Below are 22,905 nucleotides of genomic sequence, written 5' to 3' on the forward strand. Positions count from 1 at the left end.
ATATTGCTTGATTCCCCTGAACTGTGCATTGTGACCTCTTTGCCCATTTGCTCACACTGCTTATGGAGACGCAGTGAAAATTATGCAGCTAGACTAATCTGGCAGCCATTCTGTTCTGCTAGTCTTACTGAAAGTTGTTCTTAGCAAAACATGGACAATCAAATTTCAACTGGAGGATACTTTCTTTAAAGGAGCAATGGAAGGTGACACATCAATCAGAAATATTTGAAAAGTTGCACCAAAAGTCCCACCAAGATATCTTGGAATAAAGCAGGCCAGCATCTCTTTACAGAAATGTACGTATAGAATCCAAATACATAAACTGGTACAATGTTCTGTATAGGATAGCTATACCTCAGAAAATGCATTGCGTCTTGTGTCTTACTCAAGCAACCAAACATCAAAGCAATATTAAAATATGAAGTTTTTCATAGTTTAAACTGCCTCAATCACCACTAACTTCCTCGTGACCACTTCAGTCTCCTCTCTGAACAGATACAGTATAATCCTAAAGGCATGTAAAATGTTCCTTTTCAGATTATGTGGATCAACCCCCACAATTTTCTTAACAAAAGAGGGATGATTTGTTTATACAGAAACTGAATTTTTTATGCAACCCTTGTGATTATATCCTTATAGTAGTTAAAAGACTGATAACTTAGTAGCTAGTTTTCCACCTAGTTTTAAAAAACTATAATTGGCTAGGAAAATTGGAAGCAATTTTTTTATCTATCTTGCTGGTCATTAACTGAATAACTAACTAACTAACTAACCTATAACATTTAACATTTGAATGATCAGAGATTGCTTATAGTTGACTTGGAACCTGCATCCAATTTTCCAAGGCCACCAATAGGCCAATTTAGATTAGAATTACAATATTCTTCAAAAAGACCAAAGAATACTGGCATCTTATCCTGACCTAACATCTGGCTCTCCCTTGTATTTTGCCAAATCTCTTTCTTTAAATAGCTTAATAGTTCTTCTGCTTCTGGAAGAGCAGTCTTCATTTAGCAGAGGCAACTAAGTGCAAGGGTATATTTGATCAGAAATTGACATTGACTGTTGTCTAAATTTAGGCAGGGAAGCTCAGAGATACTGGCTCTGTGGCAGATCTGCTTAGTTTTAATGGCACCTATGGTGGCATTCAATGCACTTTATCTCCTTGTGGGTCTCATCATACACAGATGCACTTTAAATGTGTTTCATCCTCTTGAGAGTTTCCTCTCTTTTTTTTCAGCATCGCTTGACTAAAGGGCTGAAGTGAAGGTTCTTCACAGTCACGCAGGGCAAACCAGCATCTTTTCATGATATAAAAATTAACATCTGTGCACCTGGAATGATCTACAGTTGAGACAACCTGATAGAATAGCTTCTCCCCATTTTCTGCAACACTTCTCAGGTAGTATATTAGGTTCACAGCAAATTTCAGCAAACTGCTCATTCTGAGAATGCAAAATATTAGGGAAGTAACATTAACTGCATTAACTAAACTTAACTAAAGCTTATACAGTGTGCTATAATAATTGGGTTACATAACATAACCAAACAAACTACTTTATGACCTAATAGGTTGTATAAATCCAGCCAAAGAAAATTTATTTTTTTTTCTTGGGTTTCCTGTACATACACAGAGAACATTACTAGAACATTGCTATGTCCACTTAAGAACATAAAAAGAGAGCCAGTTGGATCTAGTGGTTAAGGCACTAGGCTAGAAACCAGAAGACTCTGAGTTCTAGTCCTGCCTTAGGCATGAAAGCTGGCTGAGTGATTTTGGGCCAGTCACTTTCTTTCAGCCCAAGTCATCTCACAAGGTGGGAAAAATTATAAGGAAGGAGCATTGTGTGTATTTGCTACATTGAGTTATTTACAAAATCAATAAAGGTGGGATAAAAGATCTTTTAAAAAGGAATTACATAGTGAATGCAAGTTCACTGTCTTTAAAGTTTTTCTTTGAAGTTGTGTATTAATAAATAAGTTAACTCAATAGATCTCTAATTGCATTATATAAACATTAATTTTTCAAACTGGTAAATATTTTTTTTAGATTTTATAATTTAAAGAATAAAAGATACTCTTATTTCTATGGAGATTTTCAGTCATCAAGCTCATGGTCATCTCAAAGGTGTTTTTTTTTTTAAAGGCATCTGAATTGTGTTTTTTCCTTGAGGAAGAAGAAGAAGACATTTCGCTTCTCATTCAAGAAGCTTTGTCAGTTCTGACTGGATGGTGGGGGAAATGGAATGATTCCACACACACCATATACTGTCAGAACTGATGAAGCTTTTTGGATGAGAAGTGAAATGTTTTCTTTCCAGTTGTCTTTTGAAAAAACACCTTTGAGACATGCTCCTATTTCCAAAAACTTAACCTTACTGAAATACTTAGATTTGATATAACATCTAGGTTTATCTTCAAAAGCTAATAGGTTCATATACTAAAATGGAAAGTTCAAAAAAAAATCCTAGAAATCCGTAGTCATGTACTTCCATGTTGTCAGGAAAACAATTTTGCTGTATATATAAAACATAAGGGCGACTTCCGGTGGCTCCGCGGCGACGGAGACAGCCTTCCCGGGCTGCCCGCGGCTCAGCTGAGTGTTTTTTCGCCCGAAACAGCGCCGATCAGCTGTTCGGGCGAATTTGAAGCCCCCTCCTCGGGAGAAGAGGAGGGGGTGAGGCCCCAGGTAGGGGTCGAGTTCTCCGGGGCCGCCTGAGCTTGTAGCTTGGGCGGCCGAAGGATTGAACTCCCCCGTAGCCTGGGTCGCTCCCAGCTGGCCAGCGCCTCTGCTCCTGACTTTATGGAGCAGAGCCAGGCGTCTGCGACCACCCCTGCCTGAAGGAAGGACTATGGAATAAAAAGAGCAGGCAGAGCGGTACAAGAGGAAAAGGTGAAGAGGATTATTTTATTCTACTCTCGAGCTTGATGGACTTTTTAAACTCTAAGTGAAAGTGCGTCACAATTGAAAGTAAAAGATGGCGGCTAAACCTCCCCCTAAAACTCTTCGGAGTGCTGGAACTTCCCCGGTGCAACAATCATCATTGCAGGCATTGCATCCTCCTGATGTAGTGACATCGAAGGACTTACAAGATGCTCTTGAAAAACATACCCAGGTAATCTTGGAATCAATTTTGGAATCAATGGGTGATAAATTTGCACAGATGGAGGAGAAATTGAAGAAGTTGGAGGAGAGAATGGAGGAGAGGATGGAACAGAAGTGCAGGGTGATGAAGGTAGACATTTTGTCTTCAGTGTATAAAGTGGCTGAATGTGTGGAAGATTTGGATGAAAAAGTCAAAGATTCGACTCAAAAGAATGCCATATTAGAAGCTAAAGTATTGGAGAATGAAGATTTAAGAGACAAAATGGATAAAGAATTGAGTCTTGCTCAATACTTCCAGATGCAGTTTGCCATTAGAATCAGAGGTTTAAAGGAGAATATTAAGGAAGATCTAAAGCAGCTGGTTTCTGAGGCTCTCGAAGTGGTATTGAATCAGCCAGCATCTGAAATAAAAGGAGGCATGGATAAAGTGTATCGTGTGAACTCATGGATTGCTAGACAGAGAAAGTTGCCTAGAGATGTGGTGGTTTATTTTACAAAAAGGGAAATTAGAGATGAAGTTATACAAGCTGCCTATGATACTAAGGTCGTGATTGCTGATCAAGAAGTTCTGGTTCTAAAAGAAATTCCTCCAAAGATTTTAAGGAGAAGGAAGGATTTTACATTTCTTGTGCAAGAGCTCAAGCAACGAGATATAAGGTTCAGATGGGAGATTCCAGCTGGGTTGATGGTGATGCATGAAGGTAAAAGGTACCGTCTGGTTACTGTGATGCAAGCGCGTGATTTTTACAATAATGTTTTAAAAGCAACCCCATTAACACTTCTGGAAGCTGCAAAGGGATCTGGAGAAGGAGAATATCAAGAGGCTGAAGATGGACAGATAGAGGAGAATGGTGCTGGAGGAGATCAAGTTATAACACTTTTGGATGATCCCAGAGAACAGAGGGTGACGCGTGCTGCTTTAAAACGATCAAAAAAGATAAAAGAACAAGATCAGCAGAAGTCTATGGAACTTTCACAACGTACTTACAGTCAAGTAGTGGGAGGTGGGAAAAGATTTGGGTGAGGAATGTAAAATTTACACAAGTTTGAAATCTAAGAGAGAATTTTTATAAAATGTTTTATAGATGGTATTTAGATTTTAAAAAGCTAAGCATGTATCTGAATTATTAGCCTAAATGTTGGAGGTGTGGTGATAAAGATGTAATATATTTTCATATTTTCATATATGGTAGACTTGGAAAGAGGAACTGCCGACTATAGAAGAGTGGATTTTAAAGGTTTCTGACCTGGTCGGAATGGTGAAGATTTCGGCCTATTTGAAAGATTACTCGCAGGAACGTTATATTATGGAAGGGAGAAAATGGCTTGGGTTTATTCAAAACAAGTATAGGGTTAAGAAGTTTTATATTTGAATAAGTCTTCTTTTTTTGTTTTTTTTCTATATTAGTTTTTTTTATATATATTTATATATATTTAATATTACTAAGGTTTGTTTTATCCTATATAAGCTAGAGAGTGATAGATTTTAGAGTTTATGGTTGTTAGTATATGGTTGTTTATGATTGGTTTTTTTTATATATACCTTGTATTTAGCTCTGGGAAGTCGGGGGGGGGAGGGGGGGAGGGGGGAGAGGAAGGGGGGGGAGGGAGAAGGGGGGGAGGGGGGATTTTTTAAGGGAAAAATTGTATGTTAAAACTTTTCAATAAAAAAAAACATAAGGGCTTGTATCTGATACAAAGTAAGTATTATCTTTTATTGTTAAACAATCTATAGTTGCATTTTTTTAAAAAAAATCATTATTAAACTTCTATGCTGCCATCTTGCCAATCATATTTTGCTGCTATGAGGTTTATATTTTGTACAATTTATGTTGTACAATTTATATTTGTGAAGCCTTTTGTCTTAAAGTTTCTATATTTTTTCTAATGTTTTGGTCTTCACGTTGAATATTTATTTTATTTATTTATTTACAAAATTTATTGGCTGGCCATCTTACCACCATAGCCATAAAAGATTATATATAAAACATATATAAATTAATATCTGAAAACAGTCTGATCCAAATTACAGATGGGGAGGGTGTAGATGGAGGTGGGGGATATTATTCAAAATCATTTTGGATGAGCCAAACTTAAATAATGGAACTATGCAGTGCTTCGGATTCTTATCACCAAAAGATGATTTGGAGCGCAGAGAAATGCAACTGTTTTAATGAGCTGTAAAGAGGGTTCTGTATGCACTCCCACATGTTCCAAATCATCTTTTGGACTCCAAAGCACAGCTTTAATAAATAAAGTTATTTGTGCATCTTGATTTTTTTTCTTTTATGAAAATCTCTTAATATGGTGTTTCTCTGCCTACAGGGGCTTATTTTCATATTGTTAATTCATGCTTATCTTTTGAAATTAAAGTATTTAACTCTAAAAATTATTTACCAAATGCATATCAAGACACTACATAATTAGGAATACACATAATCAGATACTTATGAAATTGTAGTTAGAAATGCACCAGGTATAGCAATAATTACATGTTTTGGTCTTTAGTATCTATATTATTCAACCAGAAGGCCTTTTCTAGGTAAGAATTATGGAAGATGAATACGAGGTCACCACATTAAGGAAGTTATGCTAGTTATTGGAGATGTTTTCCAAATGAAAGGGAGACCAAAGCGTTGCAAACGGAATTGGGAGTTGGCTGAGTGGTATAAATGCTGATCCAGACAAATAGTATTTAGTATTTTGAAAATGTATCCTTCCAATATCCTTCCAATAGGATTTGTAAACTAATTCGACATTAGCAAACATACCTATTTGTTAAGTTTAAGAAATCAGCTCAGCAAGGCAGGTGGCACTGAAATCTCTGCTAATTCAGCATACATAGACAACGTATGTTTAAGAAATTTACAAAACAAGGTTATAGAAGTCTATGTTCAATTTCTCTGCAAAGCCATTATCACTAAGCTTTTAAAGATCTTGGGAGACTCATCTGTTTTAGCTATAAACTGTTCTTCATCCATTATTCATTAGTGCTGATGGAGGAGAAGCAGCAACCGGGAAGGAGTGAGCGGGGGTGGGCAGGGAGTGAAGAGAGCATATGGCTTTCAGGCTGGAGAACAAAAGGAATTGTGCCTTGGATTCCTCAGGTAGAATCCACCTTGCATTACTACATTTTGTTGCTCAGTTCTGCCAATATTCTCAAAACAAACTGACAATACTTCAGAGTGACCAATAATCTCTATTATGCTCTAATGTATTTATTCCAGATTTTGTTCTTCCACTTCTCTCTCTCTTTCATATACGCACAAACACACACACACTTCAACACAAACACACATGACTTTGTACCTGGGTCATAATACAGACAACTTGGCTGCATTTTTAAAAAATCACGTTTGTGTCTTAAGATAAAAAAGACAAACTTGTGTTCTGCTTACTCTATTGTATCTGATCACAGAGCTTTTCTTCAGTTTTCATTTTTTGTCACGTACAATATATGAGGGAGATGGGCGGTCTAGAAGCGTGATAGATAGATAGATAGATAGAAGATAGATAGATAGATAGATAGATAGATAGATAGATAGATAGATAGATAGATGAAAAGCAGTTGCATCTCATCATATTCTTAATTACTGTATTTTTGTGTGTATAAGACGCTATTTTTTCCTGCAAAAAACCTGTTCAAAAATCAAGTGCATCTTATACATGTGCAGCATCTTATACACGAAAGTATGTATTAGAACTTTATGTATAAAATTATGCATAATATCTGGGAAAAATCTAGGTGAAAGAAAAACTTCTTTTTGATTTACTAGTACTATACCTGGGTGAAAGATGGAGACTCATCTTTCACTGGGTGAAAGATGGAGACTCAAAAGAGACCACATCATGAAATTATGGAATTTGGTAGCCAAATCAGTAATGAAAACTTCAAATTTGAGAGTTTTAAGGAGAAATTAGACAAATCTGTGAAAGAAAAGACTACTGGTGGCTGGCTACTATTCCTGATGCCTATTCACTTCCTATAAAAGTGACCAAAGCTATAGCTACCAAAGCATATTGGTTAAAATGAGAGAATAAAACTGGAGTGACTCGGGTACAAATCCACCTTCTGCCAGAAAACCCTCTGAACTCCTGAGAAAAGGCAGGATATATATAATGCATAAATACACAATAAATATTACTATCACATTTTTATTGTAGGGACACCTAGTTGTGTTTATCAAACACAACACATTGGGCTCATCAAATACTGGATTTCAGAGACCTTTAAATTCCAAAACTTCATTCCTTGCTTATCACTACAGCTGCCGTAGACAAACTGGGACTGCATTGTTGAAATATGGTGGCATGGTTTCCCTTGCTGGGAGAGTCATGAATTATAATATAAATCCCAAAATAGGATTCACAGTTTTTCAAAAAAGCAAATCCACCCCTACAAACCCAGAACAATCCACACCTATACAGTAATCCTATCCATTTCTCATTACATTGCCTGTTTTAGATAGACAAAGATAGAGGAGGAGGATAGATGATAGTGAAGAATAAGAAAGAGGGAGGGAGAGAAGGGAGGACAAGGAGGAGGGAGAATGAGGCAGAGAAGGAAGGGTAGAGAGGAGGAGGAGGTATGCAGACATGTGCACATTAGTGTGTGTACAAACACAGAGAGAGATGCACACAGAGAAAAGAGAAATAGCTGACAACCTTTGAGAGGTACAGCAACAGTTTGGCTGAAGGTGTTTGCGGCAGGGAAGAGAAGTCTTGTTCTAGCCATGAAGAAATGTTAGGCTGAGTTAACAATGGACATAGTTTATATCGAGCTGTATGATCTGTTGCCAAGATCAACCAGGAGAAAGGAACTGGGAGGAACACTGAAGTCTGTGGTAGTAGAGATACCCTACAGCATATCCTGTTCTGTGTCTAAATTTGCCTTAGAACTATTAAAGGCATTATAAGTTAAAACATTAAAAAAGAAACCTAGAGAAGGCAATGGAGAGAAACCCATATTTTCTTTTTCTTTTCTTTTTTTCGGCCTTCTGAAAGTTTTGCTTACCTTGTAGTTCACGAAAAAGTCACTCAACAGATTTATGCAAAGCAAATGTTTAAGATGGGATCAAGCTGAGCACAAAACACAGTAGAGTTTCTGCAATTATGTTCTTTGGCTCAGTCTCCCTGGAGTTGATGTATAATGGGTTTAATTCTCTGGAGTGATTTCATTGTGGCATTTATTCTGATCTTGCACCATGATATGGAATGAAGAGGGAAGGAGTGCAGACAAATGGTCTGATTCTTACATCTTCCAAGCTGAAATCACTTCTTGCATTTTAGAGATTAGCCTGTTTCTGGGACCCACTTGATGAATCTAGGTTGGATTGGATTCTGTTAGATCATGATCTTTGTTATCTTTTCAGCTTTGAAAATCTACTATTACAGATAAAAATAGCAAAACAAAGCAATCCAAATTAGGGGAAGAGATTGAAATGCTGATTCAGAATCTCATATTTACTTCTCTAATAGATTTGCCAAGAAAACTGATGAGTTAGGATAGCTAATACTGATAAATACTAATACTGGTAATATGAATCAATGGAACTGTGAAACTGCCTAGAGACTTTTTTACATGTTCTGATAGGTGAAAACAAGGTAATACAGTGAATGTGCTTTATGCACAGTCACCTCAGACACATATCAAGTTGTTGCCATGACAATTAATGCATTCTTTCTGGAATAATTTCAACATTTTGGTTTTTAATATCTTCTTTTGGACAAACTCTGAAAGCAAGATCAAAGAACATTTTCTAATATATATATATATATATATATATATATATATATATATATATATATATATATATATATATATATATATATATATATATATATATATATTTCTAGGGTAGCTGAAGCCACACTTCAATTAAAAACATTTTTGTTTCTGTTCTGCCTGTTGAGCTCTTTAAAAAAATTATGACAGTTTGTTTTTTATTTAAAATAAAATAAAAAACCTAAGCTTACTGCATATTTAATTCACTTTAATTCAAATGTGCTTTTGAAGAGTGCTGCCTTGTAAAAACAGGAAGAATCAATTCAAGTTTTTCAATATATCAATAGTAGAATTTACTATTATTCAATGTACCTAGGTATTTGTCCCTGCTTTAAGGAGTGGAGATAATCCAGAGAAACAGTAACTGTGTTTACAGCATTTGGTTTAGCATTATGGTTTCTTTTATATGACATAGTAACTCATGTTCTGTTTATAAACCATAGTTTAGTGTTTAATGCATTGTAAAAGGGCAGAAGCTTTGTAATAGATCTATTAAGTTAACCAGAGTGTGCTGCAGGAGTACACTAGTCATTTTCCTAGAAATGCAGCCAATTAGCATGCTCTCCACCAATGTCACTAGATCTCCATGCCAGATGGCAAAGCCATGTTTTCAAGCTCTTTTGGTAAGCCAGCAAGGTTGGGACCAATTTCATCCTGGAGGCATGATGTTGCAAATAGTGGGTTCAGAGGTAGAAAAGGCTCTCCTTCTATGTCCTGCCAAATGACATTCATTTGTAGATAGGACCTGTAAATGCCCTTTCAGCTGGATCGGTAAGGAAACCAGGAGGAGGAAGATATATTAGATATGTTCACTGCCTTGGAGTGTTTGTAAAAATAATAAAATAATAAATAAGTAAGTAAGTAAATAACTGCACACGAAGCATTCCACATGCTCTTCAAGGGCAGGTCCATGTAGACCACATTACAATAATCCAATAATCCTTCCAAGCCATAACTGTCATTTGATCATGTGTCATGAGTTAAGAAGGAAGTGCCCCAATTTGTGCATTAGGTTTGCTGGGGCCAAGATCTAAAGATGGTAAATTGCTGGAGCCTCGTGGCTCCAAAACCCAAAACCACTTGCCAGGGTTGAGTTGAGATCCATTGTTCACCATTTAAACCCACACAGCTTCCCAACACCAAGACTGTAGTATCACTTCACCAGGGCTGGAGATATGACACTGGGTATGATCAGGATACTGATGATACTTCACCTCATAGCTATGGCTAATCTCACCCAGCAGTTTCATGCAGATAATTAAACCAAAGCAGAGAAAGTACTAAACCCTGCAGTCTCCTAAATAGTAGGGGCTAAAGGTAGGACTTATCACTCCCAGTCAACACCAACTGGAACCAACCCTGAAGGAAAGAAGACAATCAGCACCCCCAACTGCTCGAACTGAACCTGAAGGACCTCATGGGCAATGATGGTATTGAAGGCAACTGAGAGGTCAATTAGAGTGAAGATGGATGTGTTACTCCCAGTCTTCCAATATCTGAATTGCTGCCATGAGGAAGTCAGTGTGGATGCATTCTTCTTAGCTCCTGAGAGTAAGACAAGGACCAATGGAGGGAAGTTTTGCAGAGACAGAGCTAAACTCAAATCAAGGAGGAATCTCCTCAATGTGAGATCTTTTAGCAGAGCAACAGTTTGCCTCCTGAAGTTATGGATACTCCTTGACCATAGACTTTCAAATAGAAGTTGGACAGCTATTTGTCTGTGATGGTCTGAAAATTCCTGCCTTGGGCAGGGGGGTAGAGTAGAAGACCTCCAAAGTAGCTTTCACCCCTATGAGTCTTCAATTTTTCCTGCTGTACCAATGCACCCACTATAAGCAATAGCTACTAAAAAAACATTTCTAAACATGAGCATATTGATTGCAATCAATGTATCTGATACCATCTCTGGTTTGGCTTTGACCACATTCTAAAACAGAGCTGCACATCAATTGAATTTGCTGCAGCAGAATTTCTTCATGACCTTATGTTAACCTTCTACTCTCTGTTCTGGGTGTTCTTTCCCTGCCATCCCTGGCTTTGTTGTATCCATAAGACTTGAATCTCAAATGCTGCACTATTACATAGGAAATTCTCAGAGCTGTAGAAGTGACAGAAAATATATTTAAGCTACCAATAAAAAAATAATTAAACTTGTCAGCCACTATTCCTGAGGCCGTTTTTTTTTTCTTATCAAATGCTGGGAAATCACCTTCACAAATCCTTTCTAGCTCATTCCCAGAGAAGAGCATCAGGCTGCTTTTGGGAGGAATCCAAGAGGCTGGATTCTGAGTAGGGGCATAGAGCTTACTTAGGAGCTCAGCTTTTTTTTTTGGGGGGGGGGCTTAGCCTGGCTGTATCAGCAGAAAGAAACCAGACAAAGAGGAAATTCCAAGGTTTGGGTTTTGTTTCTTCTTCTCCAATTCAGTTCAAAATTTGGCTTCCATAGCCAAATAGCATTTGAGAGAGTGAGCATTTGATATATCAAAATCAATAACATGCCTTCACACAGAGATTTTAGGCATGCCACTTAGCATCCCAAAGAAATAACAGCTACCCTGACTAGGCCACACTGAGTATGTTTGCCAGTGAGGAAAGCTGTGAAAAGGTAGACTTCCCTGGTCTAGATAGTCTCCAAATGTGTTGGATTACAACTCCCATAAACCCCATCTGCCTCAGAGGGGAGTAGGTCTGAAGCCCCTATCTAGCAGGCATCTACTTGGGGAACAATGAATTATAGGAATAAATCAAAGACAGGAGCAGATATGATTATCTCATTCCATCAGAATTAGCAAAGGCACCAAACAGGTCCCCATTTACGCTAAGGTAATGTTGTAATTTAAATATTTTGTTTCATTTACACCTACTCCAAATTCTTTCCCCTCTACAGAACTGAAGTTCACTTTACTCATTCTTGACTTGGCAAAAAACTATGTCAGCATGAAATGTTCTCTCCCTATTTTCAGTTCTTTCCCTCACTTTGATGCATACTTTCCTTTCCTTTTAAGAAATGGGTGACAAGCCCTAATAGAATTTATAAACCACTGGAGGAAATTGGATGGGGATGGGGGGTGGGGTTCTGCTTTAATACCAATATTGTTAATAGCAATTTAAGAATGCTTCACCCATGGTTGGGCCAAGAGAAAGTCAACATCATGAGGACATGGGGAGAATTTGCTAAGACTTGATATAGTGAGGTGGAAGTGGGCAATGCAGCCCCAAAGCATAAATAAGGCCAATCTGCATGCATCTCTCAGGGTGTCTGCAAAATAGGGTCAAAAAGTCAAGATGGCAGCCACAATATGTGATCAAAGGCACATAAAAACAAGCAAAACTTTAATCCGGCCATATGGTTGCCATTTTGATTTATTTTAATCATACGTGTGGACACCCGATCTGTACATTTCCTGATCTTCTAGTAACCAGTATGAGAAGTCCAGACAAAGAAGGCTGCAACTACAAATTGCCTTGAGCTCAATGCAGTTTCTCTTGTTTTTTATGTGTCTTCTCAAAAAGAGAAAAGAAGTTTGCTCTTCATTCACACACACATACAGTATGTGTCATGAAAATGGGCAGAATACAAACTCCAGTATAAATAAATCTAAACTCTGAAGATATAATCTGCATAAAATATGCATGCGCTAATAGAGACAAATCAGGAAATAAGTCCTATCATTTCAACAGGCATCTCTTGAGTGGGGCCTAAATTCAGCTGACCTGAGCCATCGACTTCAAAAAATATTTCTTTCTGCTCTTTTCAAAGGAACATTTGGTATACTCCCTAATCTGCATATGCCTATGCATACATCTGTCTGTGCATGCCAGATGAGGATGACATTTCATGCAATGAAAGGATGAAGGAGCCAGCTTTTTTAAAAAAAATCCTGGAACCCCCTCCCAAGAGACAGTCACAAGCCAAGACATAATAACACTGGACAACAATTTTTTCAAAAGTTTTACTTATTGAAAGTTTATTTATTATGATAGACCCCTTCAAACTGAACACAAATATAATTTCAGAATGACTGCCATCACTAATGTTTAGTGATGGTAATGTATTTAATTCCATAATGTTTCAGACATGCTGCATGAGTTCAACATGGATAAAAGTGTTTTGCTGCTGATTTTTGTTTGTACTTAGTGTCTGATGCATCTCACAGCAGTGTCCAACAATAATCAGCCAGCAGTGATGGATTCCAGTTGCCTTGATACTGTTTTTCCATTGTGGCAATGTTCTAGTGAAACCTTTCACCATGTTCATCACAGTCTCAACCTACATTTCCAGAAGTTCAAGATTGAGCTATAGAGTCCCAAGTGGTTCAGAACTTAGTATTGGAAAGACAGTCTCTTTCACTAGCACCTGCCAACTAAGAAGCTGTATAGGGAGACCTCTTGGAAATCCCATGAGAGTTTGAGGCTTAGGATTAAGATACCTTGATAGCAAAATCTCAATTAGGAGACTCTCTCCTAAAGGAAATTTTAATGCAGGGAAATTCATTTTTAAGTCATCATTTGTATGGTGAATACTATTTATGTAACTATGCTCATTGTAGCTAGCTTGCTTATATGAAACACACACACACAATATATGTGTGTGTGTGTGTGTGTGTGTGTGTGTGTGTAAATTTTTTGGCTTGCTAACAAAGAATAAAGGGAGACCAATATGATCATTTCAAACTTATTTGTTCTCATCAGTCAGCCATACCCTTCTGAAATGTTTGAAATGATCATATCGGTCTCCCTTTATTCTTTGTTAACAAGCCAAAAAATTTACAGAAATATGAGCTGCCACTGCTGTGGCTACTGCCTGTAGATGGCCTTGGGCTAGGCTGAAACAGGAAATAAGATTTGTCGCGTGTCTGGGAATAAGCAAGTGTATTATGAATGCTTAACAAACATTTAACATATATGTATACGGTATGTATGTATATATATATATATATATATATATATATATATATATATATATATATATATATATATATATATATATATATATATATAGGGACGCGGTGGCTCAGTGGGTTAGGATGCTGAGCTTGTCGATCAGAAGGTCGGCAGTTTGGTGGGTCAAATCCCAAGTGCCATGTAACAGAGTGAGCGCCTGTTACTCGTCCCAGCTTCTGCCAACCTAGCAGTTTGAAAGCACGTAAAAATGCAAGTAGAAAAATAGGGACCACTCCGGTGAGAAGGTAACAGCGTTCCGTGCGCCTTTGGCGTCTAGTCATGCCGGCCACATGACCACGGAGACGTCCTCGGACAAGCGCTGGCTCTTCGGCTTTGAAACGGAGATGAGCACCGGCCCCTAGAGTTGGAAACGACTAGCACGCATATGCGGGGGAACCTTTACCTTTACCTTTACCTCTATATATATATATATATATATATATATATATATATATATATATATATATATATATATATATATATATATATATATATATATATATATATATATATATATATATATATATATATATATATATATAGGGATGCGGTGGCTCAGTGGGTTAGGATGCTGAGCTTGTCGATCAGAAGGTCGGCAGTTTGGTGGGTCAAATCCCAAGTGCCATGTAACAGAGTGAGCGCCTGTTACTCGTCCCAGCTTCTGCCAACCTAGCAGTTTGAAAGCACGTAAAAATGCAAGTAGAAAAATAGGGACCACTACGGTGGGAAGGTAACAGCATTCTGTGTGCCTTTGGCGTCTAGTCATGCCGGCCACATGACCACGAAGATGTCCTCGGAGAAGCGCTGGCTCTTCAGCTTTGCAATGGAGATGAGCACCGGCCCCTAGAGTTGGAAACGACTAGCACGCATATGCGGGGGAACCTTTGCCTTTATATATATATATATATGTGTGTGTGTGTGTGGGACAAATCTTTATTTCCTGTTTCAGCCTATCATGAAGGCCATCGAACAGGCAGTAGTCACACTGGTGACGGCTCATATATTTGTGTAAATTGCTAACAAAGAATTAAGGGAGACTGATATGCATTTCAAACTTATTAGTTTTCATCAGTCAGCCATACCCTTCTGAGATTCGAACCTGGGCTGATTGCACATTAGGCAGTTATTTTTATCTCTAGGCCACAGGCTCTCTCTCGCGTATGTGTATATATATATATATATATATATATATATATATATATATATATATATATATATATATATATATATATATATATATATATATATATATATATATATATATATATATATATATATATATATATATATATATATATATATATATATATATATATATATATATGTTCATGCTGTATGAACTTCAAAAATAATTGAACCAATGTAAACTCCCTGAAAGCCTCAATTATGTTGTTTCCTAGGTGATTCAAGATTCTTTCTCTCTTTCTGCTATGCCTCCAAAGAGCTTAAGTTGAGAAACGATGCCTGCAGTTTTGTAAAAGAAATCTAACATTCTTTTGTATTTGGTCACACTTATGGGAAATATAAGAAATAGGTTTCTGAGAGCAGGAATGCTAAAATGTTCATAACTAAGAGTCATCAAGCCTTTAGATGTCCAAAGCAGGGGTTTCATTAAGCTATGGAAGGGTAAGAGAAAGAGTACTGAGTGTAACATATTCTGTTAGTGGACAATCATCCATTTATAACAATTTCTATCTTAATGTATAATAAAGATTCCTTATTAGCTGTAGCATATTTTGCATTCATGAAATTTCCTCGAAGCGCAAGCAAGCTAAGGGTTAGAACCAGACTACAATGTTGTGCAATTATATTCCAAACAAGAGTTCCACTTGTCCTTGAATAGTATGCTAGTGCTGGGTCAAAAAAGTTAAGATGGAAGACATGACCATGAAGTTAAAGCTCCATCCCTTTTCTATGCACATTGCAATGCACATTAAAAAAAGGACAGGGCTTTAATCACATAGTCACACCTGTAATCCTTATTTTCTTTAACTCCTCCTTAAGGTTGTTCCTACTGGCCCACAATCCAAGAAGGAATAATCATAATCATAGCACACCAGATTTAACTGTGGTTGAAAAGAAGAAACTGTGCATAATTGATATAGCAATATCAGGTGGACTTCTATGGAAATTGATTAAATGAATGAAAGAATAGAATAGAATAGAATAGAATAGAATAGAATAGAATAGAATAGAATAGAATAGAATAGAATAGAATAGAATAGAATAGAATAGAATAGAATAGAATAGAATAGAATAGAATAGAATAGAATAGAATAGAATAGAATGCAAAGAATTGGAGAAGATCACAACATGTCAAGATCAAAAAATCGAAATGGAAAGATTATGGCATGAACCGGCCATGGTGGTTCCAGTGGTTATCAGTACACTGGGTACCAAACCAAAAACTCTTGGATGGCACTTAGAAAACATGTACATTGAGAAAAAATTTATCTGTCAATTACAAAAGGCCAAACTGCTTGCTATGCCAATACATTATTTCATCCTAGATTTTTGTATATGAAGGCCAACGTCAGCTAAAGAACTGGCAGCTCTGCTTTCATGTTGTAATAGTAGCTGCAGCAGCAGCAGCAACAACAACAACAACAACAACAACGATAGTGGTGGTGGTGGTGGTGGTGGTGGTGATGTTAATAAAAATGAAGAATCTAAATTACTTTGGGACTTTAGAATTGAAACGGACGAGCCCCTGCCCATAATACTCCAGACTTAACAATTATCAATAAGAAAGACAAAAAACTCTGGATAATGGGTGTTGCAGTACCTGGAGAAAGCAGAATACTGTAGAAGAAAAAGAACTGGAGAAAATCACAAAATATAAAGACCTGCAAATTGAAGTAGAACAACTGTGACAAAAAAGCAAACATAGTAAAGTTCCAGGAGAATAACACTGGTGTTATTGCATGTCATTGCATTCAGAAACCAGTTTTTTAAACATTTGCATTCCTGAGGCTCTGTCTTGTTTCTTTTAATGTAAGACTCAAAATAGCCCTATTCTCATATTTCTGTCTCAACTGTAAAAGCAGCACATGACACCAAAATAAAGGTCAAGAAATTGTTAGTGTATCTATACATCTCTAATGCATTCTCCCTAATTTGGGGTAGGAAATCTACTTTGGATTTCAGGACAATACAATACAATACAATACAATACAATACAATACAATACAATACAATACAATACAATACAATACAATACAATACAATACAATACAATACAATACAATACAATACAGAGTTGGAAGGGATCTTGGAGGTTTTCTAGTCTAACCCACTGCTCCGACAGGAAACCCTATACCATTTCAGAGAAATGGTTGTCGAATCTCTTTTTAAAAACTTCCAGTGTTGAAGCATTCACAACTTCTGGAGGCAGGTTGTTCCACTAGTTAATTGTTCTAACTGTCAGGAAATTTCTCCTTAGTTCTAGGTTGCTTCTCTCCTTGATTAGTCTCCATCCATTGCTTCTTGTCCTGCCCTCAGGTGCTTTGGAGAATAGCTTGACTCCCTCTTCTTTCTGGCAGCCCCTGAAATATTGGAACACTGCTGTCATGTCACCCCTAGTCCTTCTCTTCACTAAACTAGACATACCTAATTCCAGCAACCATTCTTTATATGTATCAGACTACAGTCCCCTGATAATCTTTGTTGCTCTTCTCTCTACTATTTCTAGAGTCTCAACATCTTTTTTACATTGTGGTGACCAAAACTGGATTTGATTCTATCCCTGTGTTAATGCAGCCTAGCACTGTGTTGGCTTTTTTGGAAGCTGCAGCACACTGCTGGCTCATGTTTAAGTGATTGTCCACTAGGACTCCGAGATCCCTCTCACAGTTACTACTACTGAGCGAGATACCACCTAACCTGTACCTGTGCATTTGGTTTTTCTTGCCTAAATGTAGAACCATACTTTTTTCACCATTAAATTTTATTTTGTTAAATAGTGCCCAATGTTTAAGTCTGTCAAGATCCTTCTGTATCTTATGCCTATCTTCTGGAGTGTTGGCTATTTCTGCCAGCTTGGTGTTGTTTGCAAATTTGATGAGTTCCCCATCTATCCCCTCATCCAAATCATTGATGAAGATGCTGAAGAGTACTCTGCCTAAAACAGAGCCTTGGGGTACCCCACTGCATACTTCCCTCCATGTAGATGCAGTTCCATTGAGGACTACACATTGAGTGCGGTTGGTCAGCCAGTTACAAATCCATCTGGTGGTGATGCTGTCTAACCCACATTTTTGTATCTTATCAAATAGTAGGTTGTGGCCTACTTTATCAAATGCCTTACTGAAATCCAAGTAAATTATAACCATAGCATTCCTCTGGTCCACTAATTTTGTCCCCTTGTCAAAGAATGTGATAAGATTTGTCTGGCATTATTTGTTTTTGACAAACCCATGTTGGCTTTTGGTTATGATTTGTTTGCCTCTAAGGTGTTCACTGATTCATTGCTTGATTATCTTTTCCAGAGTCCTCTGTAGTTCCCTGGTACTACAGGATCTTTGAAAGATATAGTTCAGTGGTTCTAAGTTCACATCTGCCAGTTCCTTCAGAACCTTGGGGTATAATCCATCTGATCCTGGTGATTTGAACTTGTGTAGGGTGGGCAGGTGCTCACTTACCATTTTCTTGTCTATTTTAACTTGTTTTTCTGATAGCTTGGACTGTTTTTTTCTTTGTGTAAAAAGGGATGCAAAAAATGAATTAAGTAGTTCTGCTTTCTCCCTGTTGCTTGTCACCTTCTTGTCACTTTCTCCCACTAATGGACCAATCGTTTCCTTGACTTTTTTCTTGTTTTTACATGTTGAAAGAAGCTGCTTTTTGTTGTTGTTGTTGTTGTTGTTGTTATTTAGACCTTTGTCACACACCTTAGTTCATCTTTGCAGGCTCAGGCTATCTGCTGATATTCTGCCTTAGTTATATGTCCCTCTTTCCACCTTTTATACTTGTCTTTTTTGTCTTTCAATTTATCAGAAAGTTCTTTATGCAGCCATGCTGGTTTCTTTTGAGAGCTGTTATTTTTCTTCTTTGTTGGTATTCTGCTAGACTGGGCTTTTATATTCTCACTTTTCAAAATTTCCCAAGCTTCTTGAGTTGTTTTCCCTTTGAGAATTCTCATCCATGGAATCCTACCCAAACTCTCTCTAAGTTTATTGTAATTAGCTCTCTTAAAGTCCAAGACTCTAGATTGACTTTGTTCTATTGCTTGTGCTTGCATGATCACTCCGCCCCCAAGGTTCCTGTGGCTTCAACACCTTCTATCATTTCATCTCTGTTAGTGAAAATTAAGTCCAACAAGTCCAAAGACTCTACTCTTTGGGAGACAAAGTTGTCTGCTACGTTTGTCAGGAGCCTGTTTGATCTTCTACTTGGTATGGAGTTTGTCTCCAAGTTGATGTCAGGATAGTTAAAGTCCCCCATTACTATTGTGATGTGCTTCCTACATACCTTAGTTAACTGATTAGCAACCTCTGTTTGGTGGGTGGCTTATAGTATACACCTATGGCAATGTCATTTCCTCCCCTTTTATAGTGACCCAAATGCATTCAAGACAGTTCTCAATAATGAGAGACACTTCCTGTAAAAGACAAGCTAAGTTTGAAAGGGGAAGGTGAACTCATAAATACTCAGGAAGAAGTTATGTATTTAGAAATGGCATATCATCAATTAACTGTCCTCTAAAACATGTCTTCCCAACCAGCTACACAAGACTAATGTAATACTTAAGGTGTTAGACTCAGAGTGGAATGATCCAAATTGAAATCCTACTTGAACATAGACTAGGTGATGTCTCTCAGATCAATCCACCTCACATGATTTTTGTTGCAAGTATAAAATTAGAAAAGAGTCCCCAAAAACCCATATTAGGCTACAAGAAATAGTAATAAACATGTTTGTATCTTGCAATGTGGGATTAGATAAACCTAATCTAATAGACACCTGGCTAGGAAAAGCTAATCTACAGTATACCCTTATTTATTGACATTAATTGAAGGTCACAATTCTTGCTGTAGATGTGATCATGATGTCCCCCATCCCTATGGTCATGTGATTGTGATTTTCTTGGCAACCTGTTTGCAACTAAAACTGGTTGGCAAGTGCTCCATGATGATGTAATTGTCACTTGAAATCTTTTCTGCCAGCTTCCCCAGAAAGTCAATGGGGAAACCAACAGAGAACCTTGCAAAAGGATCCCCAAAACAAATATTCTCACTTTATCCACGTTTGAAACTACTGTGTTTCCCTGAAAATAAGACCCGGCCTTTTTTTTGCTGCCTCCAAAAGAGGCACCAGGTCTTATTTCCAGGAGGGGGTGTCTTTTCCACTCATCTACGGGACCGACAGCCCTGCCCAGCCAGCCCACTTCTGCAGCCGCAGGAGCAGCTTCATTCTGTGGCTGAGAAAGAAGCTCTGACTTGCATTTCACAGTCAAAGGCCTTTCTGGAAGGCCTCTGCAGCCAAGAACCAAGCCTCAGAAGAAGTGGGCCGGTGAGTTGAGGCCTGGCTGTAAGATAAGTGGGTGCAAGGCATGTTGGGCAGCTCCACACCCTCACCCCCACCCTAGCTTGATTAGGTGTGTACCTTGCCCCCAAACTAGGGCTTATTTTGGGGTAGGGTTTATATTAGGCCCACACAAAAAAATCAAGCTAGGGCTTATTTTGGGGGTAGATCTTACTTTCAGAGAAACACGGTAGTAAGTTTAATTTTAAACTTTCATGGAACATAGAAGGCATTCACAGATGTAATGGATGATCTTCAAAGAAGCAATCAATATCAAATGTATCAAAAATGTCCTTGTCTGATGAAATGGTGTTATGTACATTGCAAGCATTCCTTCGGGTACTACAAAAAGTGAAATAGAATAACAGTGACCACAGGCCCTTGGTGACTACTTGCAATAGGGCTAATTTTCCCCACAATCCTACAATAGAAATGCTTAAGAATGTCTATAAAATTTATCCAGTACTTTGTGAAGAATACTATTGGTAGATTATTTTTCGGTTACACGTCTTTCTATCATCTGATAACTTCCATGTTGCCCACAATTCCTGAACAAGTAGAAAAAAAGTTTTGCTCTCCTTAGACCTTTCCTTGGGATTCACCTGAAATGTGGAAAAGAGTTCATCATCAGTTCTTGGTCATCTCTTATAACATATAACAGTGAAAAGCCACCAGACACCATCCATGAGATGATCACCAAAATTATCTTCTCTTTTGGGAAAAAAAACATCTATTTCATGAAATAGAATAAAGATTGGGGGCAGCAGGATGGGAGGAGAAAGCAGGAGGGTTTTTTCAGACTTGCAATAGATGGAGTTTTTGATTCTGGGGTTTCTACACTTGAGGGGGAAAGTCCAAAGTCTCTGTTTTCAAGAAATTTTGAGCAATAATAAAAAATGTTACACCACTACAACCATCATCTGAGTTCTGAAGTGGTGTAGTTTTTCTACCTTACAGAAATATGTGTTATCATGCATAACTCTGGCTCAGTAAATTAAGAAATGTGGTGTGCTTGAGGCAACTTTGAATAGCACAACCTGGTCAAAGTTTCAACACTGAGCAGATTAGCAGCAGCTAAAAGCATTTGGCTAATGTGGCATGAACCAACGGGCTTGGAGAACCTCTCCTACGCAAGTTATTCTTCAAGACAATGCTGTGATCCTGGGCGGAGATGTGCAGGCAAGCAAGCACAAGAGACAAGAGACAGCCGGTTGTTGCATTATAGATACAAACAACCCTATTATGCCTAATTCTTTTGCGGTACCTTCTTGTTTATGCCACGCACCCTGAGCAACAGTGCAAGTTTGTGGTAAGCAAATGCAACAACAGACAGTGCATACAAGATATGTAAAAAAAGAGAGAGATCAAGAGATTCCAGAGAGATTGTGAGCTCAAGAAAAATCAATGAAATCTACCAATAAAATTTCAGAGCATCCCTTAGCTACGTAATAAGATAAAAAAGAGATGGTTTGGAAATAGGGATGAATTAAAGCTGGAGAGTATGAATTCCTTTCACTGTGCTTTCAAAATTGATGTTTTCCATCAACATATTATATTGCTGGTTCCCAGCTTCCTGCTCATCCCTATCCCAATTTGTTCTACAGTAATCAGTGAGATATAATAGTAATAGTAATAATAGAGTTGGAAGGGACCTTGGAGGTTTTCTAGTCCAAGTAGGTCAAACAAATGGGCGATGGAAGGAGAAACTCTGACTGCTCTTGCTTCTTCTGCCAGGCTAAAGAAGTATCTTGGCTGTCCTTCCAAACTGCCACCACTTCTCTCCTAGCTCCCAGTTCCTAAAGAAACAATATCATTTTTTCAGGTTCACAATTGGGCAAAATGGACTTTTTAGACTGGAAAATGTATGTAAATCAGAATTATCTGCCAGCACGCACACACACAAACACAAAACCTCCATAAATGATAAGTGATTCTGCTGGAATCCTGGAAGGGGGTGAGAAAAGAGGGACAGCACCTAAATAATTATCAAAGCCAGAGTAAAAAAAAAAGTTGGCTTACAAGTATCCAAAAAAGTTAATTTGTGCCTCCAACCAAGAGCAGTGAAGCTGGGAAAAGAGGGGAGCCTTCCTGCTTTTATTTGGTTATTGGGGATAATGGTCTGTTTCCATCAAATACAAGGGCTGGGCAAATGCTCATGGGCTCAAAGAACGTTTTTTGGACATTTGGACATCAGATACCATGGTTCAGTGGCTGTTGTATGATGTGACAAAAAAGAGGTGTTTGACAGACTCTGAAAAGAGGGGAAGGGCCTGATTGCCTGTTTGAGGGGGCCAGAAATGGGTGGTATCATCGATGTAGCACCTTTTGGAACTGCAATATACTTACACTCAGAAAATGGCTGCTAGGGATTGCCCACTAACAAAATGGCTGCTATAGGGATATCTCCAATAGCAGGGTGTAAATTTGCAAGCATGTTTCTTATTATTCTCTTTAGTAACCCCCATCCTCCCTACCTGGGACTACCTTTGCTTTTTTGTGGGTAGGTGGGCAAACTGCTGAGTCATTATTATGCTTCAAAATACAGGTAATG

Source organism: Vipera berus, assembly GCF_964194415.1.
Source record: "Vipera berus genome assembly, chromosome: 1".
Classification (NCBI taxonomy): Eukaryota; Metazoa; Chordata; class Lepidosauria; order Squamata; family Viperidae; genus Vipera; species Vipera berus.